This window comes from Chelonia mydas, chromosome 1, assembly GCF_015237465.2.
Source record: "Chelonia mydas isolate rCheMyd1 chromosome 1, rCheMyd1.pri.v2, whole genome shotgun sequence".
Classification (NCBI taxonomy): Eukaryota; Metazoa; Chordata; order Testudines; family Cheloniidae; genus Chelonia; species Chelonia mydas.
In genome coordinates this window covers 49,141,411-49,154,261 of record NC_057849.1, presented here as the reverse complement: position 1 = coordinate 49,154,261, position 12,851 = coordinate 49,141,411, and the positions used below count along the sequence as shown (strand labels likewise).

Genomic DNA, 12,851 nt, shown 5'->3' with positions numbered 1-12,851 from the left:
TGTTCCTGCCGAATCTTCTCTCTCTTGCAAAGGGGAAGGAGGAGCAAGAGCCAAACCCTGGACTGTGGGCAGTAGCCCACAGAGAGATCGCCCCAAAGACTGTCAACTGGGGAGAAGAAGGGGAAACTGAAGGACCATGTAGGGTGACCAGATGTCCCGATTTTATAGGGACAGTCCCGATTTTAGGGTCTTTTTCTTATATAGGCTCCTATTACCCCCCTACCCCTGTCCCGATTTTTCACATTTGCTGTCTGGTCACCCTAGGACCAGGGGACGCAAGGGGATCCAGGGAGCACGTTCCCTCCCACAAATTGGTGGAGAATACGGGCAGTATTATGCCTGATACCAGGGTTCTAAAAACAAAACAAACAAAAAGACTTGGAGGTAATACAGCTCAGCTGCTCCATACAAGATGGAGCCAGAGCAGTTGTACATTGTGGAAATGCAGCAGCAACAAGCTATGGAACAGCAGCAGCATTTTCAACACCAGTTGCTGCAGCAGTAGGTTCAGATCACCCAATGACAACAGCTGCTGAGGGAACTGATGAGCCAGCAGCAAGAGTTCTGAAAGGAAATGCTCCAGCAAATTGTACTGGCCATACGCCTGCAGGGAGTGCCAGAGGATCATGCTTACACTGGAGGGGTACCTCTGCCTATACTAGTGAAGTTCACCAAGATGGGACTGGAGGATGACCCTGAAGCTTTTTTAGTCACATTTGAGAAGTAGAACTGGCAGTCCAGTGGCCCCCCCTGGAACAGTGGGCCCTAACAGGTCTGGCACAGGCCACCTACCATGATCTAGACTTGGAATGAGTGAAGGATTAAAAAGAAGTTAAGTAGGCCATCTTAGACTATCTGGATATTTCAGATGAGATCTACCACCAATGGTTTAGGCCCAAGAGATACCCCAAGGGGGCATAACCCTGCATGGTAGCACAGCAATTGAAGGAGCACTGCTAGAAGTGGTTCCACTCAGAAGAACACTCACCCAAGTGGCTGAGACCATTGTTACAGAGTAATTTATAAAGATATTGCTCGTGGAAGGCAGGGAATGGGTACTACAGCATTGCCCAGGGACACTATCAGAAGCAGTCAGATTAATGGATGACTCTGTAGAAGCTGATGGGTCACTCAAGGCAGAGTCACTCTGAACATCAGCAGGGCAAGGGGTCCAGGGGAGAGGGGATGTGAGCTAGCACCTACAGCAGACCCCCACAAGGGACCGATTCGAAATGGGTCCTCCCAGGCAGGCAGACTGGCCTTTGGGACCGAGACAGGCCTAGGAGCACAAGGAGGCCTAACTTGGGGGTCATGCAGCCCGTGGAATCGCCCGGCACTCCAGATGATGGAGGAAGGGCTCACAGATGGAGGTCTGGCCAGCATCCTGCTGTTGGGCCGACCTAGACCTAGGCAACAGGCTGGTGACTCCCAGCCCAATAACATGCTAGTCTTGTGGGCTGACAGGGCACATGAGAGAACACCCAGTGATGGAATGTGGGTATGCCCAGGGCTGGACAGTAGAAAACTGGGCCCGTAAAAAAAACTCCCTCTAAGTTGATTGTACTGGTGACAGTCCAGGGGAAGCTGGTTCAGGGACTCTGGCTGCAGCCAGGTGGTGGTCCAGGCCTCCATGGTGGGAAACGATGCGACTCCCAAGAACATGATCCAGCTTCAGTGTATCCATGGCAATGTCAAGACCTACCCGAGCCAGCAGTTACAGCTGTTAGTGGGAGCCCATACTGTGATTGGAGGCTGAGACTGGCCTTTTCTCTGGCAGGTCATTAATAGCCAGATTGAGACTGAAAACAAGAACAGGAACCAAGTGGCGACCCCAGCTCCCTGGAGCTTGGTAAACCTTGGAGAAGCCGATGACCCCGGGGAAGGGATGTCCTGAGCAATGCAGCCACAGACCCCATGGGGGAGGAAGAGACAGACCATTGGGACCTGGAAACCTTCTTTTTGGACAGGAATTTTGTTGTAGAACAAAGGAGTGACCCTACATTAAGCCATGCATACGTGCAACTGGACTCCATAGATGAAAAAGTGACAGTCTCAAGGAGACTATCTGTACCCACACTTTGCACTCAAGAAGGAGCAGTTGTATCATATCAAGAAGAATCATCAAACGGGGGTGATGTGGGACCAGCTGCTAGTTCTGTGCTGCTACTGCTGAGCGGCGTTGACATCCCCAGCGGGACATCTGGGGAGAGAAAAGACGTTGGATATTAGCCTGATTCTACTGGCCAGGCATACACCATGAAGTGAGAAAATATAGTTCCTCCTGCCCAGAATGTCAACTAGATAGCAGCAGAGGAACCCCAAGGTACCCTTGGTCCCCCTGTCCTTGATCGAGACCCCGCTAGAAAGAATTGGGTTGGACATGATTGGACCGCTAGGAAAAAAAATGCCGCAGGGCACCAGTATATATTAGTGATTGTACACTATGCAGCCAGATATCCAGAGGCCATTCCTCTCTGCTCCCCAAAAGCGACAGCTATATCTCCAGTGCTCTTAAAGCTCTTCTCACACATAGGATTTCCCCATGAAATATTGTTGGACCAAAGGACTGACTTCACTTCCTAACTGATGCAGGAATTATGCTCCCTTCTGAAGGTCAAGTCTCCGAAGACCTTGGTGTATCACCTGCAGACCAACAGTCTTGAAGAACAGTTTAATAAGACCCTGAAGTGATGTTGAAGTGCTTTGTTAGTGACGACCCCAAGCAGTGGGACCAGCTACTTCCACCACTCCTATTTGCCACAAGGGAGGTCTCACAAGCCTCTATGGGATTCTCCCCATTTGAGTTGTTCTATGGTCACCAACCGCAGGGCATCTCGAACCTGCTGTGAAAAGGGTGGGAAGAGCAAGATGTGGGGGGCCTTACGCGCAACCCAATATATCCTGCAGTTAAGGGAGCAACTCAAAAACATGGGGGTGTTCACTAGGGAGAATTAGAAGGCCAAGCACACCCAGGAACAGAATTACAATAAGGGGGCATGGCTACAAACTTTACAGCTAGACGACGGTGTTCTTCTACTAATGACCTCAGCCAAGTCTAAATTAATGGCCTGATGGCAGGGTCCATTTGAAGTGGTCATGCAGGTAGGGCCTGTGGACTATGAGATCAGACTACTTGGGAGAAGGAAGGAAACCACATGAACCTTCTGAAATCTTGGAGGGCATGAAAGGTCCTGCTGATAACTCCTATTTCGGCAGAACCCAAACTGGGGCCCCAGGTGCCTAGTGGCAAGGCCCCAGCAACTGTACCAGGGCCAAAGGGCTCTCCCCTGCACAAAAGAAACAACTCCTCCAAGTAATTAGAGACTTTGCCACAGTGTTCTCCAACTTCCCGGGGAGGATGCAGTTGTTCCAACATCACCTAGAGACTACCCCTGGCCAGGTAGTCCAAGAGAACCCTAGACCTTACCCCGAAAGATGTGGGAATGATGCTGGATATTGGGGTTAGGGGAGGATTATAGAATCCAAAAGCGAATGGAAGAGGCCCATACTTCTCATTCCCAAACCAGACGGTACAGTTCCATTCTGCATCGACTTCAGGAAGGTCAGTGTCATCACAAAATTTGACCTCTACCCAACGCCAAAGGTGGAGAAGTTGTTAGAATGACTGGGACCAGCAAAATACCTAAGCACTATTGACCTGATAAAAGGTTACTGGCAGATTCCCTTATCCTCTTCCTCACAAGAGAAAACTGCTTTCTCCACTCCTTTTGGGCACTTCCAATTTAAGACCATGCCTTTCTTCTCCATGGAGCTGACGCTACCATCCAACGACTTATGAATAAGATCCTGAACCCCCACTATCAGTACGCTGTGGCCTACATTGATGACATCATCTACAGTCCCACCTGGGAAGACCACTTACAGTATTTAAGGGAGGTGTTAAAAGCCCTACAGGAGACAGGACTTACAGCCAACCTGGCGAAGTGTAAGGTGGTTCTGAGCAAAGTGACCTATTTGGAGTACTGCATAGGAGGTGGTCTTGTGAAGGCAGTGATCGATAAGGTGGAAGCCCTCACAGCATGTCACGGTGCATCCCCCAGACGAAGAGGCAAATCAGACGTTTTCTTGGTCTGGCAGGATATTACCCGTGGTTTATCTCTGGCTTTGCCTCAATCACGGTCCTAGTTATGGACCTAAGTCAACAATCCTAAGAAGATCCATTGGGATAGGCAGTGCGAAGAAGCATTCAGAGAACTGAAAGCATGACTATGCCTGGCACCCATGCTATTCAGCCCGATTTCTCTCTGGAATTCATATTGCACTCGGATGTTGGGTTTGGCACCGTCCTTTCATAAGACTTTGAAGGGGAAGAACACCTGGTCCTTTATCTAAGTAGAAAACTATTCCTTAGGGAAAAGCTGTACTCCTAATGCAGACTTCTTTTTGTGGGAGACAACCCAACCCCGGACAGTCTTCCCGTCTTGAGGGGTGGGGTATGTGAAAGGACATGCCCTCACTTTGGTATGGAGGCTAATGAGCTCCTCTGGGCCTATTCCAGACTAAGGAGGCACATCTGCAAGGCTTGCTCAGCCTGTATGGAGAGGAGCTTAAAAGGACAAATTCCCCACAGGAAGGGGCAATAAACAAGAACGTTGCTTTGTCCTGGGAGTGCTGGGAACAGAGTGAGTCCAGCCAAGGAGGAGACAGCTGGGAGACACACCGCACCTGAAGCCGTCCTGACTGACAGTAGACCGACACACCCCGTGAAAGGGCAATAGACTTTGTTAGACTGAGCCCTTAGAGCTGACTCTCTAGAGGCTGCCTGAGAGACTCGTCCTTGTTCCAGCCAGATCTTCCCTCTCTTGCAAAAGGGAAGGAGGAACAAGAGCCAAACCGGGGCCAGTGTGTGGTAGCCTACAGAGAGATTTCCCCCACCCCCAAAGACTATCAACTGGGGGAGAAGAGGAGGTAAATGAAGGACAGTGGGACGCAGGGGGGTCCAGGGAGCCCCTCCTTTCCCGTACACATACATATTGGGTGCACAGGGAGAGCCACTGAAACAAGACATTTTCATAGCAGCTGACACAAGCCTTCACTTCTGTTAGTTATCTCAGATCCACCAAGCAGATCTCAGAGAAGGAGCTTGCCCTTAGGCTTGAATCATTGTACTAGTACGTGTTTATTTCTAGGGTCACCTCTTTATAGAATCCATTATCACTGATGGGAGAGGAGGAGAGAGACATTACCAGTGTCCAGAATCAGTCTGGAAGTGGGGAAGATTTGTTATGTGAAATGGCACATTAATTAAATTATTGTGTAAGCACCTGCAGATATTTTCATGTAAAGAGCTATCAGAATCTGTTTTGCAGTATTTGTATGCTATTGGATTTGGAAAGTATCACCAAGACTTTAATTTGTTACAAGCTCTGAATTACCAGGTACAAGAATAATAAAGAATTCTTAAATACTGAACTCAGAATTGACCTTATAAACCTTTGCATTCATAATAACAAGAGCTAGTGTGGGCTTATACAATTTAAAACTAATTGCCCAGCTAAAATCCTCATTATCATATTGATGCATTTCATAAATCAAAGCTCTGCTTATTCAAGCTTTGTTTGCAAATATTGTATTAAACAGTCTACTTCATTTGAGAAATGTAATGTGGTGCCACAAATACTGCAGAGGTTTTAAAAGACCAGTAGTGTATAAACCTGGGAAGCTAAGCTATCATGAACGGATTTAATACATATAGTACTAATGGTCTTGTTCTCTCTGACTTTTTATTGTATTCCTCTTTAGCCCTAACATTTTCCACAATAATAGTAATGCTGAGGTGTGGATACAGGTTTCTACACCGCAGAATACTGCCAATGAGAGGGGTTTTTTTTTTAACCTGTTGATCTATCTGGCGCAGTAAAGCAAGTGCTCTCTTATTTCAGCTCTCTTCTTTTTTCCAAGTCTGTGGCCCTAATTTACACTTCTTTGATGTCAAAAAATATAGCTTCTTACTAAGAGTCTATTAATCTGTTTAGCTGATCCCTAGATATCTTGTCAGATACTACCATATACTATAATATCTGAGTACCTTACAAGGACTATTACAACCATATAAGGTCAGTGGTCTACATTCCCTTTTACTTCCCCATACGCAGCTAAGACTTCTATATTTTCTCTTTCGTTTTATCTCCTCCTCTTCCATCTTCTCCTTTCTTCATTCCTCCCCCGCTCCTTCTGTTGTAACTGTGGGAAGGCTAAACTGAAGAAGCAAATTTTATGCTTTGCTCTGAAGGCAGGGAGTGAGATTTATCTTTTTTCCAATTTCTTTTAGAACGGCATTCCATAGCTTTGGGCCAAGGCTCACAAATCTCTCTCCCATTTTCTTATGGGTTTTACCTTTGAAATTTGACATATGCCTATTCCCAAGGAGCACAAATGTTGAGGAAGATCATCATAGTAAAGAGGAAGGTGATCTCCTAAGTATCTTGAACCAGTTCCATGAAGGACTTTGAAGATTAACAGATAGAGACTTTGAATTTAACCTGATGCCTTATGGGGAGCCCAAGTAGTGAGCAGAGCACTCATAGAATCATAGAATATCAGGGTTGGAAGGGACCTCAGGAGGTCATCTAGTCCAACCCCCTGCTCAAAGCAGGATCAATCCCCAACTAAATCATCCCAGCCAGGGCTTTGTCAAGCCTGACCTTAAAAACTTCTAAGGAAGGAGATTCTACCACCTCCCTAGGTAACCCATTCCAGTGTTTCACCACCCTCCTAGTGAAAAAGTTTTTCCTAATATCCAACCTAAACCTCCCCCACTGCAATTTGAGACCATTACTCCTTGTTCTGTCCTCTTCTACCACTGAGAATAGTCTAGAACCATCCTCAGATAGTTGAAAGCAGCTATCAAATCCCCCCTCATTCTTCTCTTCTGCAGACTAAACAATCCCAGTTCCCTCAGCCTCTCCTCATAAGTCATGTGTTCCAGTCCCCTAATCATTTTTGTTGCCCTTCGCTGGACTCTCTCCAATTTATCCATATCCTTCTTGTTGTGCGGGGCCCAAAACTGGACACAGTACTCCAGATGAGGCCTCACCAATGTCGAATAGAGGGGAACGATCACGTCCCTCGATCTGCTGGCTATGCCCCTACGTATACATCCCAAAATGCCATTGGCCTTCTTGGCAACAAGGGCACACTGTTGACTCATATCCAGCTTCTCGTCCACTGTAACCCCTAGGTCCTTTTCTGCAGACCTGCTGCCTAGCCATTCGGTCCCTAGTCTGTAGCGGTGCATTGGGTTCTTCCGTCCTAAGTGCAGGACCCTGCACTTATCCTTGTTGAACCTCATCAGATTTCTTTTGGCCCAATCCTGCAATTTGTCTAGTTCCCTCTGTATCCTATCCCTGCCCTCCAGCGTATCTACCACTCCTCCTAGTTTAGTATCATCTGCAAATTTGCTGAGAGTGCAATCCACACCATCCTCCAGATCATTAATGAAGATATTGAACAAAACCGGCCCCAGGACCGACCCTTGGGGCATTCCACTTGATACCGGCTGCCAACTAGACATGGAGCCATTGATCACTACCTGTTGAGCCCGACAATCTAGCCAACTTTCTACCCACCTTATAGTGCATTCATCCAGCCCATACTTCCTTAACTTGCTGACAAGAATACTGTGGGAGACCGTGTCAAAAGCTTTGCTAAAGTCAAGAAACAATACATCCACTGCTTTCCCTTCATCCACAGAACCAGTAATCTCATCATAGAAGACGATTAGATTAGTAAGGCATGACCTTCCCTTGGTGAATCCATGCTGACTGTTCCTGATCACTTTCCTCTCGTGTAAGTGCTTCAGGATTGATTCCTTGAGGACCTGCTCCATGATTTTTCCGGGGACTGAGGTGAGACTGACTGGCCTGTAGTTCCCAGGATCTGGAGGGATGTGTTTTTGGAGGCTGGTAGTGTTGCATTGTGGGGGCTGATGCATTCTGGACCAAGTGAAGCTTTTTAAGTCAATGTGCTCATCCTTATATACAGCCAATTACAGTAATTTATAAGAATGGCCAAACTGGGTCAGACCAATGGTCCATCTACCTAGTATCCTGTCTTATGACAGTAGCAGGTGCCAGATGCTTCAGAGGGAGTGACTAGAAAGGGTAATTTATGGAGTGATCCATCCCGTTGGCCAGTCCCAGCTTCTAGCATTCAGAGGTTTAAGGAGACCCAGAGCATCCCTGACTAACTTGGCTAATAGCCATTGATGGACCTATGCTCCATGAACTTACCTAGGTTGTTTTTTTTTAACATAGTTGTACTTTTGGACTACACAACATCCCCGGCAATGAGTTCCACAGGTTGACTGTGCGTTGTGTGAAAAAATACTTCCCTATGTTTGTTTTAAACCTGCTGCCTATTAATTTCTAGGGTGACTCTTGTTCTTGTGTTATGCGATGGGGTAAATAACACATCCCTATTCATTTTCTCAAAACCATTCATGATTTTATAGACCTCTAGCATATTCCCCCTCTCCTCCCCTTCTCTCTTTTTCAAGATGAACAGTTCCAGTCTTTTTAATGTCTCCTCATATGGAAACTTTTCAATACTCCTAATCTTTTTGTTGCCCTTTTTTATTGTACTTTACTTTTTTCCAATTCTAATATTTTTTTTAGATGGGGTGACCAGAACTGCATACAGTATTAAAGGTGTGACTGTACCATTGATTTATATAATGGCATTACAATATTTTATGTCTTATCTATCCCTTTCCTAAAAGTTCCTAACACTGTTAGCTTTTTCTGACTGCCAGTGCATGAAGAATGGATGATTTCAGAGAACTATCCACAATAACTCCAAGATTTTTCTTGCATGGAAACAGATAATTTAGATCCCATAATTTTGTATGTATAGTTGGGATTACGTTTTCCAGTGTGCATTACTTTGAATTTCATCTGTCATTTTCTTGCCCAGTCACCCAGTTTTGTAAAACTCCTTTGTAACTCTTCGCTGTCTGCTTTAGACTTAACTATCCTGAGTCATTTTGTATTTTTTGCAAACTTTGCCACCTCACTGTTTACCCATTTTCCAGATCATTTATGAATATTTTGAAGAAACTCTGGTCCCAGTACAGATCCTTTGGAGACTCTGCTATTTACCTTTCTCCACTGTGAAAACTCAACATTTATTCCTACCCTTTATTTCCTATCTTTAACTGGTTACTGATTCAAGAGAGAACCTTCCCTCTCATGCATGACAGCTTACTTTGCTTAAGAGCCTTTAGTGAGGGAACTTGTCAAAGGTTTTCTGAAAATCTAAGTACACTATATCCACTGTATCATCATTGGCAACATGTTTGTTGACCTCCCACCCCCTCAAAGAATTCTAATAGATTGGTGAGGTATGATTTCCTTTTACAAAAGCAGTGTTGACTCTTCCACTACATATCATGTTCATCTATGTGTCTGATAATTCAGAGTCAGAGGTGGCTGTCTTATTCCATGCCTGTTTCATCAGTCCTAAGAGCATCTTGAAGATACTTTGTCAAGGGCAACATGACCCTAAATTTGCCCACTTTATATAAAAGCATTTTTCAATACAGGAAGAATGTATTCCAGTTTCTAACCAAAGTGGTCAGATCCCAGCACATCTGCTGGGCAACCAAGAAACAAACTTAGTGAAATTCTCTTAACAGTTTCAAGAGGAGAGGCAGTATGTAGAGTAGAGGGTCAGCAGATTCACACACACACATTCCTAGTTGCAACAAACTCTGTGTCCTGGAATTGTTTTTGATTGGCATTCCAGATGAAGAGCTAGGATTTTAACAATGGTATGGTTATCATTCTGGAGGGAGATAGATATTTTCCTGCATAGCTCATCCAGGGTTCATTTTAAATTATAAGGTACAATTGGTTCATGTTTGACTCTAGGAACAGTTGCCTTATAGTCCTTGTGCTGGTTGTACAAAAACAAAGCAAAGATATTATAGGGCCATGAATAAAGTGTCTACCATGTTACTTGTTTAAAGACAAAATGAGATATTTTACACTAACCTTCTTTCCCCAAAGTATTCGGAATTTTAGCAATGATCCCACGAGATGATAATTTTAAGGTACCTCAGATTTTAAGACTAACCCACTGGGAAAATCTTATAAGAGTTTGATCCTGTACATCATAAGTAAGGCTACGATTTAGTCATGGAGGTCGCAGAAGTCATGCAATCCATGACTTCCAGTGACCTCTGTGACTTCAGCCTGCAGTGCTCTGGAGCTGCAGGGTCACCCCCCCGGCACCGCCCGTGGAGGCAGGGAGCTGTGGGGTACCCTCCCACCTCTAGCGGCCCCCAGAGCGCCAAGCCACCACGGGCAGTGGGGTACTCTGGGGCTCCTGGCCTCCGCGGAGCTGCCAGTGGCAGGGGAACCCGTGAGCTCGCGGGGGCAGTGGGTGAACCCCCGAGCTCCCAGCTGCCACGGGAGGTAGGGGAACCCCCAAGCTCCTGACCACAGGGGGGCAGCTGGGGAACCCCCGAGCTCTCAGCCGCCAGGGGCGGTGGGGGAACCCCTGAGCTCACAGGGGTAGCGGGGAACCCCCGAGCTCCTGGTGGTGGAGGAACCTCAAGCTCCCAGCCAATGCAAGCCCTCGGAGCTGCAGGCGGCAGGGTTACCCCGCAGGCCCCAGTTTCTGCAGGTGGCTCCTAGCTCCTGTGCAGCTGCCCCGCTTCAGGCGGTGTGGGGACCCACAGATCCCCATTTTGTCCTGGATATTTTTAGTAAAAGTCACGGACATGTCCTGGCTTCCGTGAATTTTTCTTTTTTGCCCATGACCCCTCTGTGACTTTTACTATAAATATCTGTGACAAAACGTTAGCCTTAATCATAAGTGCAAGATAATATATGCTGAATAGAACAGGGAGTGTATGGGAACTAAAATCTGGATTAATAAATACAGTGCTGCAGGGCCACTAATTACTCCTGCCTAGTGGCAGGAGTAAGGCAGAGAAGGACCTGAATAGGTAAGTGCTCTAGTTACATGCTGAGGATCGTATTGAAAACCATGTATCCTCAGGAGCCAATTCTCTCCTTTATACCCTGCCTCTTTCTTGCTGTCTTGCGAGTAAGGGATCAGGTAGGCAAGGAGCTTGAGACTGATGTCTGCTAAGTGCAAAGCACTAGGTCTAGTGCTTAAGTTTACTTGTGCCCCTGCAAAGCTGCTGCTTCCTTTGCTCTACTTCACAACAACCTTTGTCTCCCGGCTGCACGTATCATAAAGATTTGTAAGGTCAAGACCCAAATTACATAAACTAACAAGGAAAAAGCTTCATCCAGTAAATATCTAGGTTCTCCAAGTAGTGTCAGTGATTGTGTAGGTGTCATTCTTCCCTCTAAGTCACAACTAAACCATTGTTCCAACATGGTGTTAGGGAGCTGGTATAGCTCCAGTTGAGCTTCCCCCCTTGACCACTGACCAGATTGCTGTGAGAGGATCCAGCTGCGGACTCCCATTAGTTTTAAGCCTCCAGAGCTTCAACAGAGTCCAGGCACTGTCCCTGTCTTGGGGTCCTTAGGCACACTCTCCGGGTACAGATCTTCTATCTGGCTCCCCTCCTGAGAGCTGAGATCTTTGCAGTCAAACTGTCTAAGCTCTGTTACAAAAATAATAAACCCTAAATGCATTTCCCTGCTTCAATTTCCTGACCACTCCAGGGCATTCTTTAGGCTGGGATCAGGGTCATCCAGGGTCATTTTGTTGCAGTACCGTGGCCTGGGTTCTGAAACATAGAGCCTTTTTTGACCTTGGCCAGTCCATCTCCTGCCCAAAACTTCTTGTGTGTGTCTCTTGAACCTTCCACCTGTTCGTCCTTTTACAACCTCCTGCTTTGTCACCCCTGTCTCTTTGTCCTTCTTGGGGAATTTCTACTCTCCAAACCTCCAGTCCTCTGAGGAAAGTTGGAGAGAACTGGGTTCCCTTAGATCACAGTCACTCTTTTGTTCTCATTGAAGTTTGACTAGTATTCACTTTTGTCCTTGGTTTGAAAGGTAGATGCTTCAAGGTTTGTTAGCAATGGTGGATAGACAGAGAGGCCATCCGTGATACAGAAATGTCATAACTTTATAATATCAGCCAGTATTAATAAATTGTACAGACTGCCTCCCCACAATCCTTGCATTGACATTGGCAGTGCTGTTGAGGATGTTGTTGTTTTTAGACTGAAACACAAATCCAAGGCAGATTTCACAGCAGCAAGGGTGTTAACATCCCTGACCAAATTAACTTCAAACATGTCTAATGTATGTTCAGCCTATCAAAAATGTCCCTTAAAGTTTAAAGTGGAAAATAGATTCTTTACTTCCTCTGCTAACAACTAAAACTGTTGTGTAGTATACTTGTTGAAGAATGGCTGCTTTGTTCTACTCAAGAGATGGCTGCATTTTGCTGAGTGAGTCATTCATATATATGCCAAGTTCTGTGGTGATTGACACCCTGTGTAGCCCTAATCAAGTCAATCTGGCTGCATCAGGCTTAAATACGCCCAACATTTAGAGCTCTCCCTCTAGACTAGAGATCTATTCTGACTCGGTGAAATGAGTGGGTGGGATTGTATAATTTGCCACAGTCTGTAACGTGCTTTTGGCTATTTAAGGATGAAAGATGTTATATAGATCTGAAAAACTAAGAAAAAGTTAAAGTTCCTCAGAGGAGAACTAGTATTGCAGCTTTTCCATTTGTACTATCTGTTCTGATCAAAAGCAACACAGAAAATTCTTTTATAATAAGTTCTAATTCATTAGAATTCTCCTACATAATGTTCTGTGTTCTCTTCATGGTTACACTTTTCAGACTAGATTTTCAAATATCTGATTTGTAAATACAGTCAGGGACTTGGATGTCCC

The 12,851-nt window shown here is 45.8% G+C and overlaps 1 protein-coding gene across 4 annotated transcripts in view; it reads left to right on the top strand.

Annotated features, from left to right (window-relative positions):
* STARD13 (StAR related lipid transfer domain containing 13) overlaps positions 1-12,851 on the top strand; it is a 492,723-nt gene that overhangs the window by 80,384 nt on the left and 399,488 nt on the right. The gene's annotated exons all lie outside the window — the stretch shown is intronic.